We start from the raw sequence: 26,230 nt of genomic DNA on the forward strand, positions 1-26,230 counted from the left end.
GAACAAGCAACCTGTCTAAAACATGCTCTACCTCTTGCCCAACTACAGCTGGAGATAGGCACCAAGACCAAAGATGGATGGATCAATTAAATATTAGAAGATATGTTAGAACATCTATCCTGAATGTTTTCAACTGAACCATTTTCTAAACACATGTAGTGGTATGATTTCTAGATCAGTGACAGGAAGTGATCAGTCTCTTGGCAGACTGAGTGACTCTGCTATCTGGGTGAAAAGCTGATTAAAACAGTGGTCTGCACCTCTCAGACAGCACAGATACCGTAGCTTCTGACTCACGAGACTTCCACTGACAAAGTTCGTGTATCGGAGACCACGAAGGAGCGTAGCAGCCGTACGTGTGGGTGGGATCTGCCCACAATGTCTGTTTTTGTGGTGCAGAAAATAATTTACAGTAAGAGGTCTTCAGCATGTGTATAATTTAGTTCATTGGGACATCACAACCAAGTAAGAAACGTTCTTGAGATCTTTGGACAAGGTCTTGATCAGCAGCTCTCCAGACTTTCTACAGGTTTTAAGGGTTTTATTTGGACTTTATCTACATTCTTCAAAAATTATTCAGTTTTCTTTTGCTATGTCTGAATGTTCTGAATGTTGCATCAGAACATACAGTGGAACATTGCATCTGAATGGAAACGCACATTAATCCAGTTTTCCACAACATAATAATAAACAAATTATTATTATTATATTTTATTGCTGGATCATGTGAAAAAGATGAAAAATGTCTTCATGAACTTTAATGCTACTGACATTTTGATTTAGATTCTTTATAAAAACCCACTATCATGGTGAAATCTGAGGTCAGCGTCTGCTCCGGCGTTCTAACAGTTTTGCATATCAGCAGCACTTGAGTCTTAGCCACAAAGCTGTGATGTTTGTCGTCTACGTGGCTCCATGCACACAAGTGTGTTTTGAAAAGGTCAGGTTAATGGAGGATCTTCCTACACTATGTGACAGATTTAGTACCTGGCTGTCACTACCATAAGTGCCCATTCTGCATGTACACCCGCCATATATGTACCCAGTTATAGCCACAGGTTTAGGCTGTGACACTATGGCTGGGGATGCCTGGGAGGCGCCTGACGTCAGCCCTGATCCTATATGCCACCCCACCAGTGCCCACCGGCCGTCTTCTGGCCAGCAGTGATGCATCGTAGCCCGAGCGCCACAGACGTCCAGGTTCTGACCTGAAATTAAATAAAAACCAGATGTGCCAGGGGTGCCGCCCGGACAGTTAAAGGATATTTAATCGCTGTGCTGAAGGCAGGGAGGCTGCAGGAGAAGGATGTAGTAGGGTTTTTGTCTGCTGATCTCCACGCCTGGCTGCTCCTGCTCACATTAACTCTGACAAGACAAAGGGGCGACACATCTCAACCTGCATAGGTTGAAATGTGTCCCATGGACATGCTCATGTGCATATACTGCTGTTAATTCAGATTCACGTGTGCAATTAATTACATGTGAGCAGAAAAAATGTGTATCAGTAAAATTTTAAATTATACTTTTAATGTGTGATTCTTTAAGGTTTAAGTTTTCATGGTTTTCTTTCAAAGTTAAATTGTATGGTAGTTCTTAAGGCTCGCTGATGGCCTTAAGTTTTAATCTTGAGATTTAAGTACTTTTTCACTAATTTCTTACCCAGAACCTTTAATCATTTTTAAAGGAAAGACATTTGTATACTTTGTTTTCTCACTTTTGGCCATGAACAAAATGCTCTCAAACACCAAAGGTGGTCTTAATTTTCACCTCTTCATGCAGTGACATGACATTCTGCCTATATTAATGTAAAAAAAAACCCAAACAGAGCAAATTTTTAAAGAAATTGATTTGGTATGCAGATTGTAACATCTACCAAAACTTGGCATGTGTGTTGATAATCGAGAAGAAAAATTGAAGACAGTGGACCATTGCACTGCTCAAAAAAAAAATAAAATAAAATACAGAATGTTCCATTTGTTTATTTTGGGGGGAATGCCGCCTGATAGTTTTACAAATATTTTTTCTATTCTAATGAAGGATCAGCAATATGCTTAAAAATTCACGTATCCTTATAGAGTCTTACAGTCTGCAGTATAACTTATTGATTTATTGATTTTATTCCTAGAATCTAGTCCCTTACGTTCCTGATTCAAAAAGTTCCTTGATGAATCAAGGACTTACTTAAAAATATTTAAAATAATTTAAAAAAAATATTTCTTAGAATATTAATATTTTTCATAAAAATGTTTTACAAAATATTATCTCTACTTTTCATTTACTTCTGTATCTGCTGTACTTATGACAAACAGGAATAAAATTGTGATTTGATGCAAAATAGGTGCAATTTGCATGCATTTTGTGAAACCTATACGCTGTGAATCAAGTGGTGAAAAAAAAGACTTTAGAGCAAAACAATAGCAGAAAGTGAAATTTCTTCTTGAATTCCCTTTTAGTGTTTTTTTTCCTTTTCTGTTAATTCCAAATGCATTTCTTTTAAGTGTTTTCATAGATGCTGTGTGAATAAGTCATTTTCAGTCAGCCCCTCTTGCCAGCTGCAGTGCATTCAGCAATTAAACTGAGTTGTACTGCATTTAATTTAAAAAATAATTAATTGAAGCTCATTTTGATTTGCGGGTTTTTAAAAAAAATAAGATTGCAAACCCCTTAGAAGCAGTTCTAGCGCTAAAATCTTGTCCTTTTCGTTGTTTCACTGTTTTCCTTCATTGAATATTACAAAGACAATGACTTGTTCTAGCTTGTTTTGCTTTCTGAACACCTAATTATCACAACTGCACCTTGTCAATAGTCAACCTCTCTCAACATGAAAGCTGAAAACAACAAAAGCCACTTTAAATTTAGGCACTCATAAATTGAAGTACATCCTAGTTCACAAATGAATTATCTGACTGATGAGGGGTGGCAGAAAGCAAATCCAAAGCAGATTGAACTTTGGGACATCTCTGCTTTGAACAGCTTTAAACAAGCAGAGGGCAAGCTGCGGTCACTGGGGGTAAGGCTTCGGTCAATGGGGGCCACCGCAACATCCCGAGGAGGTGAGGAGGGTGAGGATGACAGGGAGGGGGTCCAGGGTGGAGAGGAGCACACAAGGCGTTGTGGTGTCACCGTAATGTCAGCCTGTGTCAAGTGAAATCATCGTTAACCGTAATTTTCTGAGCAATTAGAGAGCTTATATTGAGAATGCCTGCCAGGTGACAAACACAGAGATTGGTTGAAGGAGTTCCTCGCAGCTACAAGGGACACACACCCCCAGAGACATGCCCACACACACACACACCCACACACACACACACACGCCGGCATCTCAGAACCACGCACTTACATTGGATGTGAAGGAACATGTTAAATGCTGGCTATTGTTCAAATAATCACAAGAATATTCATCCAAATATTTGACATATTAAACTATTTAAAATAATGAGTAATGCATAAAAAGATTTAATAGATTAATGTGTAATGAGAATGACAACACTGTATCCTAGTCATCCCATTGACAAAGTAAGGAACGCCTGATCCGCTTTAACACTTCAGGTGAAAATTCAATGCTTTCATTAACATACATGGAGTCTCATATTGCAGGGCAGGATCCTGTAGCATGCCTCAGTGTGTGGTTTTAGCACCTGCCTTTGTCTTTTTTACTAAAATATATATAGCTGCCTTTCTTTTCCCATTATTTTGTTCTAAAGTTTTGTGGCATAACTGGCCTTCATTCATTAATAGCTGGACAGAAGCGAAACACAATGAGAAGTGGAATACTAAATGGCTTGTAGTGGGATTCTAGTGCAGACTAATTTTAGGCCAGATGTTAACCTTATCGCTCACATCTGGTATCTGGAAAGTTGTTTTCTGGAAGGTTTTAACTTTTGTCTTGTCAGTGGCTCGTCACTAAGATGCTTTTAGGGAAAACTGAGATGGACCTTTGTGTTCTTTATGGTCAGACAGGCCCGATTCTGCAGACAATAATTATGATTTTGAAATTGAATGGATCTTTTCCCAAAAAATGAGGTTAGTCACAATCAATTCATGACTTAACACTTAATGGTTTGCATATGATTAGTGAAAATATTATTGAAATTATCATTTGAAAATAGATATTTTTAATAACACATATTCTTTGTTTAATAAAATTTCTGTTTGTGATTTGAACCATTTAAGTGTGACCAAAAATCTACCAGCCTCACACAGCCCTGAATATGTCTGTCTGTTTTTTGTCTTTCTCTTGACTCTTGTGCAGACTTTCTTTGGATTGAAAGAGACTCACTTTCTGTCTCAGTCGCACACGCAAACGCACGCACACAACCGCACACACACTCATGCTCTTTCTGATACTTTCAGAAAGCTTTAACATCTCCCACCACATGGGCATCCTCCAGTGTCACCCACTGTTTTACTGACACGCGTCTATCTGGGACGAGCTGCTGCCCACATCCTGTCTGCTCTCGTTGGCTGGTCCCTCATCAGCAGGGCCACCCGAGCACAAACATCTGTCTTCACTGAGCTCGGACACAGAGAGAGGATCAGGATATGACACCAGAATGAAACCCAGGCAGAGATACAGCTGTGGTTTCTGACTGAGAGAAGCAGCCGAAGCAACTGGCAGCTGCTCAGAGAGCGAATCTCAAAGTCTGCAGAATATCCCCAGACACTATTTATATCAGATTTCTCTGAAAACAATGAAACCTTTTTTTAATTATTTGCTAAGACAGCAATATAGAGACCTCAACAGTATTAAATTGTAGATGATAAAATAACTACAAATTATTCAAATGTCCTTGAAAGAAAATCAAAATCAGTCTGCAAATAACAACAGACAGTGGCAACAAAAAAAAAAGTATTAAAAAAGCTTTTTATAAAAGATTTTTGATTGGTTGTCTCAAAATATAGTTATAATTAAAAGAAAATATTGGATTTAAAATGATATCACAAGCTTGAACACCTCCACAGAGACCTGCTCAATCCATCAATAGAAATCCTCCCACAGGTCAATGGTAACTTTGGAGAAGCTGCAGAGAGTCACACCTCAGAAAACATGTGAGTAAAACAACTTTTAGGTACATACTCTATAATCTGACCTTTATGGAAGAGTGGGAAGAGGAAAAAGTCCAGTTAAAGTTTAGGACAAGCAAGAGAACACAATAAAGTAGCTCATGTCAGATAAAACTAAAACCAAATATTTTGGTTGCTTTGTTTAACATTCATTAAAGATTGAGACATTCCAACAAAGTACAAGTAAATTAAACATTCATCTCAAATGACCCAGCATAAACTGGGAGAATTTCGAAGATGATGCGGTGCTCTGGACTGTGCTGTACATCCCTGTCGACTTGTGTGTCCCTTGCTTCACTGAGACAATGGAGGTGAGAACAAGGCGGAAAGAGACCTACCGGACAAAGACAGAAGAAGGTAAACAGAGAAAGAGAGAGGATGTGCACCAGAAAGAGGGAGCGGAAAAGACTCAGGGCAGCTTTTCTCCTCCACCTCCCCTTCCATCATGTGTAGGTATATAAATACACCGTTTTCCTCTAGGGTAACCCTCAGCCCAGCAGGACCCCCTCCTCTCAGCCTCCTCTTCTCCTCCTCTCTCCTCCGTGTCCAGCTCTTTCTTGTGCCCCCACCCGTTCCCCCTTATATTGTATAATTAGGGTCTTGGGCCTCGTTAGGGCCAGCAGCCCCCCCAGGGCCCAGCAAATACAAAAAGCTGATTCTATCTGACGTAACAAGTCAATGCCATGGGGACAGATGCTAATTTTAATTAATTAAATGGAACGGTCAGCTCATGACAAACATAGGCCAGAGGGAGGGTCGGTGTGCTGGGACCAGCCAGACCCTCGCTCCTCTGGAGGGTAAGATCAGTCCTCTGTTGTTATTGCTGTTGTTGTTCATATCACAATGTTCTCACCGGGCATTTGTGGAGGAGGCTGAACTCAGCCCAGCTTTGCCTTTGGAAATGGAAGAAAAAAATAGCACTTTGAAAAGAAAGCCATCATGCATTTTTTGATATAATTTTCTTCACAGCAACCTGCATTTCTTTTTAAAACAGTGCTAAGCTATATCTCTTTAGTAAAATATTAAATTCAGTGTCTCAGGAGATTGAACACAACATAGAAACATAAAGATGTTTTAATCCACTGAAAAGGGTTCATACATTATTCCAAATATGTCCTCTGTGCTTGGTTGGGGCTCCTTTGCATAAATTCCTGAACCAATGCCATGTGGCACCTCATCAGGAGAAGGAAGCATGAAGTCCTCTGAAGTTTTTTATATTTTACAGAACCCAGTGGACCACCCCCAGCAGATGACATGGCACCCCAAATTTTCACATGTTATGGAAACTTCACAATGGATCTCAAGCAGGTTGGAGTCTGTGCCTCTTTTCAAGACTCTGGGAACTTGATATACAAGTCAAATCTAACACTGGCCTCATCTGAAAATATGACTTTCAACTGAGCAACGGCCAAGTCCCTTTTCAAGTTAGTCCAGATAACATGACTCTGCTGTCTGATGAAGAAACAGCTCACTGCATGCCTGGACACGTGTGTGTGTGTGTGTGGTGGCTGCTGACACTCTGACTCAAGGTGCACTTGTGAATCCTCGTCAAACTCATGACTGACCTTTCCATCTCAAACCTCTCAAGACTGCAGTTATCCTAGTGGAAACATTGTATATCACATGTTTCCCTTCCACCTAACTTTCTACTAACTTTTCATTGTGACTTAGCCACGAAAAGACCATGACTGTCTGGTAGACAACTGACAAGTCAGGAGCCTTTCTCAATGAATGTGGACCTTTACATAATATTTTTGCATAAAAAGTCCTGTTTTTGTTGAGTAATGTAATATGCTAATCAAATGAGAGCTTTGGGTGTCATCAGCTCTGAACACAAAATAAAAAACATTACTAGATACAAAATGAATGTATGAATTTCACGTCTGAACTCAATTTGTTTACATGCACCTGTGTATGGAGTCAATTTCCCATATTCTAATCCAATAAAACTGTAAATAAAAAAATGTTTTAGTGTTTCTACATCTCATATGTAAATAACTGTAAAGTTTATTTGCTGCCTTGCTGAGCAGTATTTTCCGTTTGTTTGCAAGACTGTGGAAAACCACAGGTGTCTACTGAACAGTGTGGACCAAACCAACTCTGGCAACCAAACCACAAGACATCTGATCTCCACTGATACATGTCTGATAAAACTCTCAGGTCTGACTTTGACTCAAAGCAGTGGATGGTTGGATGATATCGGTTCTTTCCACACATTAAGGTGTTCATCACTTCTTAGCACAATAGAATCTCCCCCCTTTGCCTCCTATCTCCCGTTCTCTTTTCCCCCTGACCTAGTTTTGGCATTTGATCTTGACTGGGAGATCAACCCCTAGAGGGTGCACAGTGTCAGCCTGGTACCACATCAATTCCCCACACAAAGGGCACCCATTGTCACTTCATATTTTCAAAGCTCCAAAACCCTGGATTTTTTTCATTGTTTCTGTTGCTGGGGTCACTTCCTGGTGGTGGCCGTGCCTCCTGGTTGATCCTCCCCACGGTGCACCTGCTGCCATTGTTGACCATCACACAGCAAGGAGCCAAATGTCTCCGTTCACAGGTTATACACCTGAACCTGATCCAAATAATTAATGATGGAGAGAAGGAGAAAGGATTAAAAAGTTCACATGACAAAAATATAAAAATTGTAATGTAACATCTGATTTCAACCTGACCAAACTGGAACAGCTAATCATTTTGCCAGTCTAAAGTAACTAATTTGTAAATTACTTTTTCAGAGAATAAGTATCAGACAAAAAGGAAACAAATAATAAAATTTTCGTAAAACAGACTAAAAATAAAATAGGTTAAATAACCCCAGAGTGTTTTTCTTAAGTTAAATCTCCACAAATAGTGGATCTTAAATAGGACCTTGAAACTTTCTAAGTTTTAACTAACAGCTGGGCACATTTAGTAGTCAACAGGTGAGTAGGGTACAGGTGCTAAGCTCTGACCTTATGTGATCATAGCACTAAAGTTTATAGTAAAATACAGGAAGTGTTTCTCAAACTATTCTCTTAAGAATTCCTTTCGTTGAGCCCACATTTCTGTATTATATGTTTTTTAATGATCTGTTGTAATATTCTAATATTTAAATATGTTTTACTAGATAAATCGAAAATCTTCAAAGTTAACCAAAATAAAGGCTTTTAAACATCCATCTGTGTGTAGTTAATCTACATAAAGAGTTTCACTTAGAGATAAATGTTCTAAAATAAACAGGCTTTTCAATAACATTCTAATTTATTCTTCAGAAAGTTGGACAAAGTTTATCCCACAGTGCTCTCCAGGCTCCGTTGCCTCTATGATTCAGAGACACGGGGGCATATTACAACAAGGTGTCCTTGATGATGCCTCTCCCAAATTAACCAATGTGCCATCTTTCCCATCGACAGCAGGAGAGTGAGTGGCGCTCCTGGCAGGAAGCGAGCCCAAAACCCGGTATCATTGGTGGCCCGACTGGCCAACTGACACAGCCAATGCTTCGCCGGGGGTCAGCAGCCATCACGCACGACGGCCTAATGCTGCTGATGAGAGAGAGCCTGCCTCCTGGGCTCACGCACCCCCAAGGTGTGGCCACTCGGCATCGGGTTAACCTGAGCTGACAGACTGTCGGCCCTCACACAGGCGTGCGCGCTCTGGCACATGCGTCAGCTCATAAACACACACACACACCCCCACACGCCCCCGCACAGACACACGCCCACACACACATAGAAGATGCACCCCTAAAATACAAGCACAAATGTTCATTACAAGAAGCCACTGCCACACCAAACTGCATGCTGACAAACACGCATAGACACTCAGTTAAATTGTTAAAGAACTAAAACACAATCTGATCATGTAATCGCAGAAGAGTTTTACATAGCTATTAGAAATTTTACCTAAAAAGTTTACTTTTTTCCTTTTTTTTACACAATGTTTAACAGCATAAAATGTGCTTTTAGTAATTGCCAGGCCTGAGTCAGTTTACAGGACAGAATAATTTTTATTGTCCCACCTTCTTAAATAAAATATATAAATATTTGCTTTCTTACAGATTTCTTCTGTTTATGTTGATTGATTGCATCTAGATATTTTATATAATCAAAAATATTGGCTTTAAACCAGAAAAAAATAACCTGAATGGATACAACAGACAGATATCAATTTGGATTTCCTTTATTAGGAGCTGCAGTTATCCAACTTGACCAACAATATGTGACAATTAATTACATCCTAAATGTAATAAATGGTTGTTCACGCTCCCACTCTTCTCCGCAGAATAATTTTAATTTATCCAGCATTGTTACTGACCATGGTTTAACTTCAGACTTTGAGTAGGCCATTTCAAAACCTTCACTGGACTTCCTGGTGTGTTTTGCATTATTGTCCTGCTGTACAACTTGGTGCATTTTGGCTTAAAATAAAACAATTGAATCAATACATTGTCAGCTGTTTAACGCAATGGGCTACACGGTGGAGCCGCTGGTAGCACCGCTGCCTTGGTCCTGGATTTGAATCCTGGCCTGGTCTCGTTCTGCATGGAGTTCTGCATGTTCTTCTCTTGCATGTGTGGGTTCTCTCTGGGTACTCCCGCTTCCTCTCACAGTCCAGAAAAGTCACTGTTAGGTTAAGCGCTCTAATAAAAGTGTGTGTCGTAAATGACTGCCTTTCAAGATCTGGTTGAGTTGAAAGTTTTATTTGTTTGTCTTACGTTATATTTGTTTATTTGTGTGTAAAGATTCAGTTTTATTTGCCTTCGTTCACATTGTGGAGACTTCCTCAGCTTAACTGACGGGTATAACTTTCAGCTTAACTCTCTTATTAAAGTCTTTTTGGTAAGATCAAAAATAAATGGTTTTATTCATATTTTTCTAAAATACTCTTTTAATAAATCAAAACTGTGCACATAAAATACTGTTTCTAATTGACATTAAACATTCACGCAAACATTTATAATGTGATCAAGAAACAAAGTAATGCTGTCAGCTGTCAAATCTATCAACAAAATGTTTTTGCACCTTTTTTTGACTTTAAGTAATTTAATTATTAAAAGACCAAAATCTCTTCTAGCGGATTGGAGGCCAATGAATTTCATTCACTAGACTTTGGAACACAATTCCTTCATCAATTTTCTACCCATGGCTCACATTGCTTTGTTTACGTTTCTGATTTATCTCTCTGCAGATTATAATTCAGTGCTCTGCTTGCAGACCTTTGCAAGCACTAACAACGTGGCTTAGATGTATGGGTAAAAGCATCAAGCTTTTCCTGATGAGCTTTTTGAAGTTTAAAGTGTCACTTCTGATCTCACCACTCGAGTCATTAGCAATCATGCAAAAACTAGTGTGAAACAAAAGTTTTGGCACCGACATTATTGGTGGCATTTCCATCATGTTGCGTAGCACTGCCAAGGCTTGAGCTTGTCATTGCAGTCAGTCAGTTCCAGCAGCTTCATTTTTTTCATGAATGCTCTACTGCAGTTAGGTGTGTCGTCACTTGTCTCAAAAAAAAAACAAAACACACCAAGATTAACAGATCTGCAAAATGTGACGAGACAGAGCTGTGAAATTTAGTAAGTGATGATGTGTGGGCTAAAGAGCAGACAGTGTGCCAAATTCCTTTGAAGTAAAAAAAGAAATCCCAGTATATATGAACTGCTACTCGATTCTTTATTTAAAATGAATTTTTAACAATTATTTGTTGTGTCAGAATTCCACTTTGAAAAATAAATGTTCTATGGCATTAGTGTAAGCCTCAAATATATATATATTTTTTCTGGTGTTTATCATTAAAAAAATGACATCATCCAGTGGATTAACATAAATCAAAACATATCAGTGTGTTAGAATGGCCTACTCAAATCCTGACCTAAATCCAATTAAGAATCTGTGGCTAAAACATCATGCTAATCCTCTCCATCCAAAGAACATCTAATTTAGGCAGATTTGCAACACAGTAAAAGTAGATAAAAATGAATCCCATGGAGGTTTTCCAAGTCTCCTCACCTAATGTCAGTGACATTTATTATGTAATTGTAATGATCTTTCCCTACGATAGATTTAGATGAGTGACAATGATCTGTTGATATCCTGATAGCAGATCATCCTCTCTCAAGGAGCTTCTCACTATCTCCGAGCTGCTGGACGCCAGCAGAGCTGGGGCCATTCCAACATTGCTAACACATAACTGAAACATAACTAAAAGCTGCTTAGTGATTTAAGAGAGTTCACAGGAAGGCAGCATAAATTTGAGCAGCACACTGACTGACTTTTGTTTGTTGTCATTTTGAGGCTGGCATCTTCAGCTGAGCTTATTGCCTTCCATTTAGACACAAATGGAAAATTACATCTGCATATGCTCCTGCGACAGTAAAACTTTAATAGCAAAGGTTACAATGTAAAGCAGGTGCATTGCACATGATTAGAAATAAAGTATCCTTGTTCGAAACTTAAGAGGGTCACTTTTGCTTTCCTTGCTTGTTTTGCACATTTAAAAATGTTGTGGACTTAATTTACATGTTTAATAGCAACTGTGCAGAGACTGAGGCAGGCTGGAGGGGTGAAAGGAAACACCGTGGTGTTGATCTCTTGGAATGCAGCATGCCAGAGGGCTGGCTCGACTGGCACCAAACCAAATGCCTTTAACCCCACCACCCACTCCATCACCACTCCCACCTCCCTCCATCCAAACTTCACCCCATTACTCCCTCTCCTGCTTTTCTGCCCTGCTTTCCCCTCTCTCGTTCTCTTCCACAACCCGCGAAACAGGAGAGCCGCCATCTCCGCTTCCTCGGATCAGCGTTCGCTCTGCCCAGGCCTCCTGACAGACAGCATTCCTTCCCCCTCGCCGCCGCTGCTGTTGCTGGCCGGCTGTTGCAGCACACATCTAGAATAGATCTCTGACGTTCGCCTGGTTACTAGAATATGCCAGTGTCCTGAGAATCAAAGGAACATGCAGCACAGATACATACACAGAAGCATATTCATTTATAACAACACCAGAGACAGAAAGCCAGCTCCGCGATGCTGTCACAACTAACTGCTGTGAATGCTTAAACCATTATGGCATTACATGGAACGGCAGCCTTTAAAAAGTCATGTCAGGCCAAGCAAACTGAAGGCTGGGGGAAGAGAGGGGTTGTGACCTAAAAAGTGACCTGACATTGACCCCATATGCTAATTGTGCATATCAATGTGATCAATACAACAACCCTGTGAAACATGAACTTCTATAGCAGGGGTCATGCAAAGGTCTTAATGAGATATTTCTGATTTCTGACGTAAACATCTGGACTATATATCAGGAGACAAGAAAAACTAAATCTTTATGTGCAGTGGTGTGAAAAGCACTTGCCTCTTTACATATTTATTACATTTCTGGCTTTTTGTTACATTTAAATGTTTTAGATCAAACTGACTTTGTGACATTAGTCGCGGTTGTTCACAGTTTGACTCAAAATCGGCAGAAAAAGAAGATGGGAAGATGGACAACAAAGGCAAAATAAAGTGGAAGGAAGTGAAACACTTCCTCACAGCACTGAAGCCAGGTACAAAAATCTGTATTTTTAATGCTTGTTAAAGAAGAATCATCGAGATTAACTGTTAACTCTTGTTTTCATGGTAATATATTTAATAAAGAAAATGACGTGTTCTCGTGCAAAAAAAAAAAAAACCTTGTTCAAATTGGTTCAAAGAACATCTCTGAAAAATTAATTTTAGTTGGATAAAGACATAGAAGCAAAAGGAAAATTTAATCCTAAAAACTTACATTGTTCTGAAATACTAATTTGGCAAAATGGAAAAGAATATCTCAAGATGTAACATTAATTTCAGATGCGTTTGACAAAAAAATACCCAAAAGGGTAACTCACAGAGGTTTCTTTTTAACAGACACTTGCAAGGGATTAGAAGGAAAACAAGTGAGAGATCTGATGGTAGATTGCATGGCTGTCACTTTTGTTGGCATCCATTTGCATGATTCATGTTGACTGCAGCCCTGCGTTTGTCAGGGGAGGTGTTTGCAGTAAAAGTGCCACAGCCCTCCAGATTGACACTCATTAATGAGGGGCTGTGAGGCAGAGGGACCCCACAGGGGGGCAAGAGGGCAGGGAGGAGGGTGAGAGGCCACATCCCACTAAAAATAAATGATTTTTAATGATTGATACAGATAGCACTGGACTGATAGGGCCAGATGAATCATAGGGTTTAGGTGGTGGTAGTGGCAGGCAAGACCTCTGGTTGGCAAGCCGTTGTCAGTGGAAACGCCGCTTAAAGCCACCGTGTCCAGCTAAACACACACACATACACATCTGTACCCTTGTCCTCCTTCACTTGTTGTGTTCGACCACCCCTAGCAGTGCCCCTCTGCCTCCTGCCATTCAGACCGCTGTCACGTACACACACATTACACACACCGTACAAAATGCCAGCGCAAGCCCAGGAGCGAGTGAAACAAATAGAAGCTAGCCTCCATCTTCTGCCGTGCTTTAAGCCCTGCTGCACTTTCTGTGGCTTCACGTCCCCCAGATCGCTGTGTTCGTCACCGTGTTCATGTAGCTCAGGTCATTCAGCAAACATGTCTCCAGCTGCCAATCATTCAATCAATTGTGGCTTCATTACAGTGATTGTAATATCAGAGCCGCCAGCATCGAGAGTGCATGATGTGAAGGAGCAAGAAGGCAGGTTTATTTTAAAACAGAGCTCAGATCAGATTTCCTTCAAAAGTGATCTGCAGCTACACCTTTTCAGGCAGTGATTTTTTTATTTTTACAAAAGTTTCAAGATGGGCCAGAAGTTTTTTGTTTGTTTGTTTGTTTTATGCTGTATTGCAGACATTTAGTTTTTTTCCTGCACCTAAGCATAAACAGCAAGTCTGTGACTCTAAAATCTGCCAGAAGAAGTGGCTGGGCAGAGGAAAGTTTGAGTCTCCCTGCTTATGCTTCTGGTCCTGGATAAATGGAGAATGATGGACGGATGGAGGAGTTACTACTGTGGCTTTATTATCAAATTAAATTTCACAAGGGGGAGCTTTTTTACACAAGGAGCAAAGAAAATCCTGATTGGTCCATAAAAATACATCTAAACAAGTAATAAGTCACGTTCAAGAATTCAAAAGAATTCAAAACCAATCAAGGTTTTGCATCATTAAATTATACCGCCTCAGCTTAAAAATGTAACACAGTCATTAATAACTAAAGTTGCAACTAATTATTAAATCGGTCTAAAGTTTCTCAGTTAAAAAGTCTGTTTGAATAATTATAGTTCTGTGCATAAAACAATGACCTGATGAGAAAATACAGTATGTCACATGTTGAGGGTCATTATGCTACATTTGCTTCAACTTTATGTTCAGTAAGAAATCAAAAAGAAATTAAAATCTGTAATGTGGGTTATAGAAGACATATGGCTACATACCTCTCTGAAACCTCTCAGAGCCATGATCGTTTGAAAGTCATGCAAAGCTGCTGCATAGGTTAAAAAAGCATTGCTGCTTGCCCCCTCAATGGCAACAGTGAAGCAACATTTTCCAATGATGCTTCACATTCCCGGACACTGTATAATGGCTGACTTAATTATAAAATAAACACACTGTACATTTGTGTGGAGAGGTGACACAGACCCATGGAAAGTCCACCGAGTTGACAGCACCTGACTCTTCTTTCAGAAGGATTTATGGCTTCGTGATTGGACATTTGAAGGAGAGCATGTCCACTGAGGCAGCTGATGTACAACTGACACTCTGGATAAACGGAAATAAGCTGAAGGAAAATTTGTGCGTGTCCTAAATAGCTTTATCAATTTAACTGGGCAAGCATACACTGTGTTAAGTTTATTGATCTTTGTATGAATCTTTTTGTAAACCAATGTGTTTTGTGCCATGACACATTGAAGTGAAATCAAAATATCAAAAACGACTTAGATTTCTGACACTAAGACAAGTTCAATCATTATCTTTCATTGCATGTGGCTCAAATGTTTTATTACTGGCAAGCCACACACACAGTAAATTTGAGCCATCTTTGGTTCAAGTTTATTTTGAGCCACAGATGTAGAGATTCATCTTGTAGAAAATCAAAAACATTCTCCTGGTTGCTTATATTACAATATACTGTAGAAAAGTCAGAAGCTATTTGAGACTAAACCTTAAACCACAAAATTATAACCTAATGGATTTCATCACTTAGGCTTGGTGGGAAAATATGACTTCACTCTCTGAAGTATTTTCATGTATTGTGCTCAGTCTTAAATTCACATTTTTCAATCAGTAGCTGACCTCAGAACCACCTGACCTGTACAGCAGCATCCAGTACAGTGAACGTAGCTTTCAGTGACGATTTGTTAATATAGTGGCTGAGTTTGCAGGGTCTGGATGAGGATAGGAAAAGGGTAAGCCTAGCATTGGTTTTCTGAGGTGAATGTGATCATGAAGCAGGCCTGAGGAATGTGAGGAAATGCACAGCTGCCCTATTTTATCATGTCTGTGTGCTGGGCTGGCTGTCTGAGTAACATAAAGCTCGCAGTGTTTTTGCCTCCAAAGAGTCTGGAGCCCTCAGTTGCTCAACTTAACATGAACCTAATGTCTTTCATAAAAGTTTTAAACCACCTTTACTTTCTTTACACATTGCCTCTAAAAGTTTTTTTTTTATCCCTTTTAGATGTTGCCATCCTTAAAGTGCTGTTGTAAATGAAATCATGGTCACGAAAAGTTGACAATAACTTTGACAAAACATGGCAAGTTTTCAAACTTTACAAACTGGTTAACTAAAAGCATGAAAGGGAAAGCATCTTGAGATCTTGCTCACAAATGAGGCAAAATTGTAGTGAGAGATTGTTAGGCAGATTGTTGCAGCATTTGACTGAATTTCAGGTCAGTCTATCTCGGTCATCCAGAAAATAGAGCCACTGTTCCTCCACACTGAGAGGATCCAGATAAGGTGTTTCAGGCATTTGCTTAGCATCCCTTCTGGATGCTTCCTTGATAAGGTGCCAGTCCCACAGGCATGGGAACGTTTTGGGATTCCCCCGGAGGAGCTGGCCCATATGGCTGGGGAGAGGGATGTCAGGCCTTCTCTGCTTAGGCTTCTGGCCCTGCAACCCGACCCCGTATGAAGCGGAAGATGATGGATGGATGTACAAGGAAAAGTAAATTACTGCATAAACATATACCCTTTTCAAAGCATCTGACCTAAGTCAACAGGGATCCAGGTAGTTGATGCCAGCAGAGTCAGTGAAATGGAGATTACCTGGCAACAGTTGATATGGGTCAAACAAATATATTTTATAATATACTACATGTACTGTATATTTGTGTCTGTGAGATCCACTCAGGTGTTAACCAGTGTTCCTGCTCCAAATACAACATGAAGACAAACATAGACTCCAGTCGACTTGAAGAAAATATGTCTAAAATGTTTGTTAGCGAGTGTAAAAGGTTTTCCAACTTAGAGTTGAGCTAAATCCAACTGTAGGAAATTGAAGGAGTGTAAAAAGTGTCCAAATCTGCCCAAACTGAGTGATTAGACAAATGGAAGATACCTAAAACCAGTGTGAAGTAGTTAAAAGCTTCAGTGGCTCACATGGGACAGGATATACATACAGCAAAGATTCTTTCCAAGTTAAAACTGTTTGAAATCAGGGAAACATGAACATGAAGCAGACATAATAAAGGATGTTTAGATTGGACACCACAACTTTTGTATGCCAGTGCAACAAGGGAGTGCTATTTCTTAGAAGAAGTGATATTTGTGAACAAGAGTTGTGTTTTTGAAAGACCATCCCAGAGTTGAGTTCTTAGGATATGTATGACGTCTGAATACAGGATGTCCTTGAATTCCTGTCATAATGTATATAACAGTCATATTCTTATGGTTTTGCACAACATTGATAGGATTGGTGCCAATTTACTGACATACAATGATTATCTGTGATCATGCAACAAAGATTCATCCTCTGAGCATGAAATGACACCACTTGTATTCAGTCCAAAACCTACGGCTGCCTTTGCATGGGACAATGAACCCCTAGTGCAGCTGATGACAGTTGTTAAGCTACAGTGCTGGATGTCATGGGGTGTTATACTAAGTTCAATGCATGTGTCTAGATTGTAGTGTAGAGTGTCATGGTTTCTCGAATGCTTGGCACAAAGTGCAACAGTCTTCCCTTGAGATGGTCTGTCTTAGGCGACTGGGACCTTAATGCGGCATGTGTTACTGTCCTATATTGGTATTCATATGTTGCAACATCAGGCCAGTAAGACTTCTGCAACACTGCTTCTAGCAAGCACCGTCAGGTGTGGCAAAAACTGTGCATTGTTTCAAACGTTTGCCTAGTTGAGAATGACCGCTATCTTCTGATGGCTACTTCCAGCATGTCAAAGTACGATGTCAGAAGTCCAATTATAAACAGCCTCCAACAAGCCAGAAAAAATATAAAGTTTACACAGGCTTTTTACTTTCATACCACACAAAAATGGGGCCGTCTGCATTGTTGATGCACGGTGGTCATGTTTGTTTCCACAAGTCAGGTCTGACTGTCTTAAGTTCACCTCAAGAGCAGATTTCAAGATCATAAAATAAGTCAGCATGTAATAAGGTTCTGTAGAGGCTCGCTAATGACCTACTGATTTAGATCAAGTCATTTTAACCAAGGATTTATCTAAAAATATCCAGAATATGCCCCACTCCCCCAGGCCGGAACTGGACACCACTGATTTAGTCAAAGTGTAAATATTTTTCTTATGAGACTGACATACTAATTCAGAACAACATAACTGGCAAGCTGATGCCCCTTCTTGTGAGTCATGAAGATATCTTTTCAGACACAATCATCACATGAGATGCATTTATAACATAAAGATTGCTGATGTCAAACACTAATCCGGCTGCCATACTTAAAATTATAGGGACTGTTGAAAACCATTGAGAAGTTCATCAGTGACGCTACGACTACGACGCAAATTCATACGTTTACAGATGACCTTTTGTGTCTTCATAGGGGTCAGTTAAAGTTGAGAGGTCAAGCACAGAGTGCCAACTGTCCCATTACTCACACATAACACAACACCCTCCATCTCCCGCCACCTCCCCCCTCATCTCCAACCAGCACTTGGTAGATGTGGTAAGTGTCTGAAGAAGTCACACCACGACATGTGTCAATGGAGATGTCCGTGTTCTCCACCGGGGATGTGACGTCACCTCAAAGGTTTTCCTCGAAAGGTCACCTAGGAGAACAAAGCTCTACATGCTTAAGTGGATTTCTAGCAGGATTAGAGGCTGCCCAGGCTTTTTCTGTCACCCAGTCCCGATCTGTACTGAGTGATAAGGTGTACCACTGCAGTTTGCCTGTTTGACCTGTTAATCATGGTTTCCAACCAGAACTAATCATGTACCAACAAAAACTTGGAGATAACAAAGAAAGACAGAAAGATGTAAATTAAGTCCTAGTATCAGTAATCAAGAGGGGCTGAGATTGAGCTTATCTTATTCCACTTCTTTTTAAAATATTTCCTATTGTCTGAAAAAAACAAGTTTATTCTTTATCAGACACCTTTTCAATATATATCTAGACTTCTAATAATGGTCAACAATTGAATTGAGTAAAAAAAAAAAAGTTCTCTGGGAGAAAATGGTGAAATCATCAGTCACTGAAACTTCCCTCTGGCTTTCAAAACAAAATGATAGGTTTCTCTCATCTGAAAAGAAGACTTTTGACCACTGAGCAACAGTTTTGTTATCTGGCCAGTTAAATGGTTCAAAATTAGTCTCTGATGGGGTTGTTTCACACAACGAATGCAACCGTTGCAGCACCTGCCCTGGCTCAGAAGGTGTAGTAATCCTTGAAGCATCTGATGTCCACACCTCATGAATCCTTATAAATGGACTTTGTTTCACTATCCTCTTAATGCTGCAAACATCCCTTGTGCACTTTTTTTCAATCACAGTTTTTTTCTTACACTCAACTTTCCAGTAATACAGGTCGCCTAACTTACTTCTGAAAGATGCCAACAGACATTACCCCCCTTATCTCTTGCAAAAGATAACATTTCTGTTAAAAATATTTTTTGTTGATCTAATGTAACATTAAGATTTCTGAGAAAATACATTGAAAATTTATATGAACTTTGAACTTTACTCTTCAGATTTAACAGTAGCAAATGCATGAAACACTTCATTCTGTGTAAAGAGTTTCACATCTTAAACTGGTTTACTGAAATAAATAAACTTTTCCATGATATTCTAGTTTATTGCATTGCCCCCAGTTCTTTTCTCAGAGAGTGAATTGAGCCAAAGACTTGCTAAAAGGTATTTGGTCAGGAAACTTCCGGCCATTAACGCTGAACAATTTATTTATTTATTTTTTAAATCCAAGGCCATCTTTGGTACAGAGAAGTACAAACTAGATTATACTGTAAGCACCATGATACAAGTCTTGGATTGCTCTTTTATTATTTATTCTTTTATTCTTTTATACTCTTTGATTATGTTAATGTATGTCTGTCCCTATCAAATGAACCTAACTGAATTGAATTGATATTGATCGTTGACAGTGCAGCTTGAATGTTTAACGGCACATTAGACAAACCAGTACAAAATATAATATATACACATTTCCTACTATTTTTCTTTATTATCACCATTTTACATCTTTAGTTTGAGTAATACATGTAAATTATTACTGCAATATCACAACTTAAGATATTTTATATTGTAAATACATGACAATATTGTAAATATATTTAGTGAAACTGCCACTGTAAGCAAATAGAATCAGAATTTTAGCTAAAATGAGAAATTACAGTCGAGACCGAAATCTGTACTGAAGGGTTTGTAAAAGTAATCACAGAAGTAGCTGATTTTCCATTTAAAAAAAAAAAATGCACCATCAACCTCCTACTGCTTCCTGTCATTGTCTTTGTCTTTTTCACCAGTAATAACGTTCGGTTGTTGATCAAATGATTGTGTGATGAGAGAAAAGTGTTTCTATTAAAATGTTGCGAAGTACAATAATTTCGATACTGTCAAAAAGCCACCTCATCCTATCGCAAAAGCTTTTTTTAAAAAAAATCAAAATATGTAAGTTGTTTTTTGAATTTGTATATTTTCTGTAGTTAGTGCAATCAGAACTATTGCAGAATGTTAAACAAATACATTATTTTACTTTTTTTAACCACTGAATGTCTATTAAACTCAATAATTCAGCAACTGATCAACAATAAGCACCCTTCAACATCACTGTGTGAAGCTCGTTTTGCTGGATTGTCATTTGAGCCCTGAGAGTACAGCTGCTGGCTTAATGTTCCTCTGGATGGCTGAGGATGTCTGGCAGGACAGAAATCCACCCAGCATTGATTACTGCTTAATTATAGGGCAAGGAAGTGGCAGCTTGTTTGTTTCTGGGTTGCTGAGGAATACATTTGCACTTCACCAAGAGTTCATCAGCTACTGGGTGCAAATTCCACTGAGCTCTAAGTGTTATCTTTTTGAATTTCACTCTGTGTAAGGAACGCACAAGATCTTTCCATTTACTCCTTCCCCACTTATTTCCACCACCCTCTGCTTTCACAGCCTCTGTGGGCGGTGCCTCCCTGAGCCCCCTTTCGCACCCGTTCACAGATTTGAATAAACATATGCTATGCTAATTATGAGGCTGCCTCAGACAGGAAGATGTTTTTCAGACTGTGTCTGAGTCTTAGATCCAAACAAAACAATCTGTTTACAATCTGCATGGTGACTGTCAGAGGTCTCCCCCTCAAAGCTGCATCTAATGCCTCTTTAACGACCCCTGGTCCAGACCAAACAGTCAGACTGAGACTCACTTTTTAAGGTGGTGAGATTTGGTTCTGGTGTGAATATAGATGGGCCTCGATACAACAAACTAACTACAGGAAATATATGTTGCTTTGTACTTCACAAGCCACCGTTGCAGGGCACTATGGTAAAAATGAGCTCTGCAGTCTTGCTAAAGCTGCTACTCCATGAAGTGGTTGCACTGAAATTGTACCTGATTTGCCATTTTCTGCTTAGTAATGCTGTTTCCAGCATGTTGTGGGTAAGGGCACCCAGAGCATCTCGTCTCATTCAGCTCGGAGCACGCATTTTATGGCACCGTTCCAAAATTAATATCACATTGCAAAACCTGCGGTGTATGAGTTGTTCTCGACATTAAGAATGATGCTGCAATAGCAATAACATCACAACATGAATGCAGCAAGCAGGACTTCCATGTTTGTTTTCTTTTTGGGTGTGTGACCTGTCCTGTTTCCATCATTTCTGTCCAATGGGAGCAATGATCTTCACCTGCTTTGCTTTTATAAATTATAGTCCACTTGCGAATATGCACAATGTTAAAGCAAACCACGGAGAACTAAAGAAAAAGTCCACTTTTGGTCTGGATGAAACAAGTGGACCAAAAGATTTTCTAGTGTATATACACCCTATTACTTGCTGTAATAGCTTGTAAATTATTTTAAATAAATTTTTACATACATTTAATTAATCACTGTGTTGGTTGCCAATAACCTTAGGTACAGTCATCTCAGTTGTGCCACTCTTTCCATTTTTAATTGATGAACTGAACAGAACTATAACTGTATTGTTTCTAACCCCACCCTACTTTGACTTTCTCCACAAATGTATCTCTGACCTGTATGTTCTTTGGTCTGACAACATCCCAGTTTTCATTATTTCTAGCCGCAGCAAGCGCCAAACTGGTGCTCCAGTGAAATGAACGCCACTGCTTGACTGGTAGACGGGTTTTGATTTGTCGCTCTGTGACAGGTCCACCATGCCCACCCACCTCGCTGCGATGTCAGGAACGGATATTTAAGGCTGAGGGGTTAAGCACTCAAAAGTCAGTTGAAGTATAACAGAGATGTTGACAAAGACAATAACATAGTAACTCAACTCTCAATATTATTGTGCTGTTTGGGTTGATTGCTTGTGAAAATTTTATTAAAAGGACGTTGATGGTAATGACAAATATCTATGCTGTTAACATAGTGAACATTGTGGTCATGTTTGCCTCCTTGGGTTTCCAATGGGGGTCAGAAGGTCTTCCCAGTGCAGATTCAGCAGGAACATGTAGTAAACTAAGTGGTGTCAACTTGAAAATTTACCCTATACCTAATTTCAGGGTTAAATGACTCCAGTGTCTTTCAAGGACGTCTGGGATAGATAATGTTGAAGTTCACACTCATCTGAAGAGGCAAGGAGGATGAGGTGTGAGGGACACTGCTGGAAAAGCCCAAAGGAATAAAAAGACAGGCGGGACAGACGGACAGATGGACGCATCCCTTAGCCAGACACTCACCTGTTTGTACCTAATTAGTACTGTCCATTCCTAATCATTAGTGCATTTTGTGTAAAATAAAACATATTCCTGTTTGTTAGTATGCTGGGAAATAATCTGATTAAAAACAACAACTGCATGGAAGTATAGAAGCTCTTAACCACTTAGTTTGTAGCAAGTCAAAAATAATGATGTTTCTATGCTGGTAATCACTACACAATTAAGTCTAAATAGTCCAACTAGTGTTTATTATTGAAATACCATTTTAACCAATATTTATATTCAAGATTTTTAACTATCAAGTATAACATAATACAAATTATGCGTTATGCCCAGTTAGTTTCTTGGTTCCAAAGTCTGGAGGACATTTTTCTGCTAGTATGGTCTCGCCTTTTACAATATGAAAATGATTCTCTTAGTGTAGTGGGAATCTGTTTTCCATTTTGTCCCTTTCGAGATAAAAAATGAGTTCAATTGGTGTGTCCAGTCTTCCAAATGTTCTCTTAGATTACTGATGATGAAACTAAAATAGAGAGAAGGTTGTTCTAACAATGAAGAATCCTGAAGAATCATTGTATCACTGTCAGGACATTTGACCATGGGAAAAGGAAGTGCTATCAAAATAAAAGTCCAGCTCAACTCTAAAAAATCCACAGGTCAGAATAAACAGGTTTACAAAACAGAAACAGAAGTCAAGTCCACTCAAATGACAGGACTGTTTAAGTATGTCGGCTAAAATGTTGCAAAGTCCAAAAGTAAAACTTTTAAAGTTCCTCAGAATTGTCCAATATCACTTCAAGAGAAGCCTTGATGCTTCAAGGCATAATTCAACCAAATGTTTCAGAATATAATATGATGATATTGCAAACGTATTTACACCCCAATGTCATGTTACAACCATAAACTTCAATACATGTTATTAGGATTAGGAAAGAACTTTATAACCTGCAAATAAATTTGTTTTCTACTTTGATTACACCTCCAGGCAGATGTTTGCAACTGATTTTATTTAGTGGGTATCAGGATAAAGCTGGATAAATACATACTTGTGTCCTTCTTCATCCATTTTATTAGCATGTTCTACTTGGTGTTGGTCTTTCAGATAAAATGCCAATACAATACAATGTGGTTTGTGGTTAAAACATGATCAAATGCTTGAAGTTCAAGGTGTATGGAGACTTTTGTAGAAGCTAATGTTTTAATGCTAAATTTTACAGAGTCACAACATGCATTCGATTTTAATGGAGCCGCACTCAAGGGGTGGTGTTAATGAAGACATTAGGACATGTGATGATAACCTTGTATGCAGCCTGTCGAAGTTGCTCAGCAGCCAGCAACACTAACTTTTACTGCATTCTGTTGCATCTAATAACCCTTTACGTGCGTGTTCAGTTTCCAGCTCTGAGGATGAGCGAGAAAGTATTTATAACTCCTGCTCACCGACTCACTGTGCCTCCACTCATTACAAAACAGCCCACAGCTGCAGCCTTTTGCTTCAGAAGATAATGACCAAAATTCTCAAGTTTAAAAGACACCAAAACACAGTCAGAAGCAGCTGACCTGCTCCTGACTCAAAATGAAAGCTGATTCCAGCCGAACGAGGTGACTGCCTGAGGCCTCGAACCGGAAGCGGAGAGAGCGGAGCAGAGGAAGTGGCGACTCCAGCCCCAGGAGGGGGGGTGGACACGCCTGGCTGGCCGTGGCAGCGACCGTGTCGCTCACACCGTGGCCCCCTCGCCACCCGTGTCAACTCTGATGACTTCAGCGGGCGCCCTTGTGAGCTCACCTTGCTAGGAGAGACACAGGAAGTGGGATCAGAGCCGTGACAGTGTCGAGGGGGTTTGAGTGTGTCATACCTGCTCTGGAGGGGAGGGGGTTTTGTCCATGACTGTGTGTGCAGTCCAACACATGCAGCTGCTAATACCCCAGGGTTATCTGTTTCATCTGTGTTTATGAAGCAGATCCTCTGTCCAAGCTGAGCTGCAGACAACTCAGAACAAAGTCTAGAGCAGCACAGCTTATTACTGCACCAAGAGCCAAACCACTTCACAGATCACACCGTCATGGTCAAAAAAAAAGGAATACACACCCTCTGTCAGTCAGAAATTGTCTGGGTTTCACCAGACTCTGAAACTGTTAAAAGTTAACCTCAAGAGTAAAAACAACAGAGTCTTACTCAGTGAGAAAAGATCAAGCCCCAGAAACCCCACAATATAAAAGACGTTCTTTACCTTTTGGCCACGACGGAGCAGGTGCATCTGAATAAATCAGAACATCTATTCAAACAGTGAAACTCACAATATGCTGTCATTACTCACAGAGTGGGCATAATGCTTCTCAGTAGAAGGAACCATGAAGGGCTGTAAAATGTCCTGGCAGACATCTGCACTGACTGTTCAAACTTCACATAGACCTCAGGCAACTTGGATTCTGTGCCTCTGCCCTCTTCCTACAGACTAGATGTCCACAACAAGAGGCAAACTTTGCTGTCATTTGAAAAGAAGATTTTGGAAGTGGGAGCAAAAGTCCAGTTCTTTTTCTTCTGAAGCCTAGACATTTCTCAGGTGTGGCTTCAAGAAGTGCAACAGTTGTAGACGATGACCTGGATTCATTTGTTACTTCTGAAGCTCTGATTCCAGCTTCTGTTCAAACTTTGTTCTCCCCAAAACTGAATGTGTTCTGCTTTACAATCTTCTCAGGGATTCGATTACCCCTGTTGCTTGGGTACCTTTTACCTTCCACTAAATTTTCCATTATTACAACTGGATACAGCAGAGGGTATCAGCTACGCTGATGGAAAATATCAGTCAAAAAACTTTCTCAGTATTGTGAAGGCCAAAAGACAGCAAGGGTTGGATTTTCATTTACTGTAAAAAATAAATAAATACATTTAACACAAATAAAACTTTAAATAAATTGCTTTGTTAGTTTCACTTTTTAAACTGAATGGATAAAATGACTTACCTTTATAATTCACTGAGTTGTGTCTGTATGTGATTAGTTGCAATTGAGAAAGAAATCATTTTTTCTGATGACAAAAACCTTGATTTGTCCAGAAATTAAAATTATTATGAAAAACTGTCAGAAATGTTTGAAAATGACAATATTCCGGCTTCATTGTGGACTTTCTGATTCTGGTATTTACTGTAATACTTCAAATGATTCAACTGTTGAAAGTTTTCCATGAGGTCTTGACAAATCCTTCAGAAATGTCAGGTTATTTTGAATACCTCAACGATTTTAATTATGCTGTTTGTAATATTATTAATTTGTTTTAAAATCTACAAAAAAAATTAAAGCAAGAAGGTCCTTTCGGAAAAATTTTAGATTTATTTTCTAAAAACCCAGTTTTCTTATTTTCCACTGAAATAAATTGTTTTTGCGCAAATTTTCAGAACAATATAACCAGTGGTTTAATAATAATAATAAAACAATAAAAGAGCTTTTTTCTTCAGGTGCATCGGAAGTCAAATGGAAAGCGAAAACCAAATTTTCTGATTCAACGATGATTCAACCTGTCGACTGGTTTATGGCGAGGAAAAACTAAGAAGGAGAGAAACACGGCCACAAAAAAAGACAAAAAGGTAACTGAAAGAGAGTGGGCGATTATTGTTTGTATAACCCAGGCATTCAGTCAGATTACAATAAATCCCAGTTTTAAACGAATTAACATTAGAGAGAGGATGGTTGCCGTCAGAAGGACAATGATTATAAAACACATCATTAAAACGCGCTGATGTCTCGGAGGACCGCAAGAACTAAGTTGGAGATAAGTTCAGAATACAAAATGCTTTTAATCAAATTGTGGGTGCAAAAAATATATATACCTTTTAAATCCCTGCTGTGTTTATATTAATTAGAAACAGTTTCCTGAGGTGTTAGAGTCCGTCATA

Source organism: Xiphophorus maculatus, chromosome 10 (assembly GCF_002775205.1).
Source record: "Xiphophorus maculatus strain JP 163 A chromosome 10, X_maculatus-5.0-male, whole genome shotgun sequence".
NCBI lineage: Eukaryota > Metazoa > Chordata > Actinopteri > Cyprinodontiformes > Poeciliidae > Xiphophorus > Xiphophorus maculatus.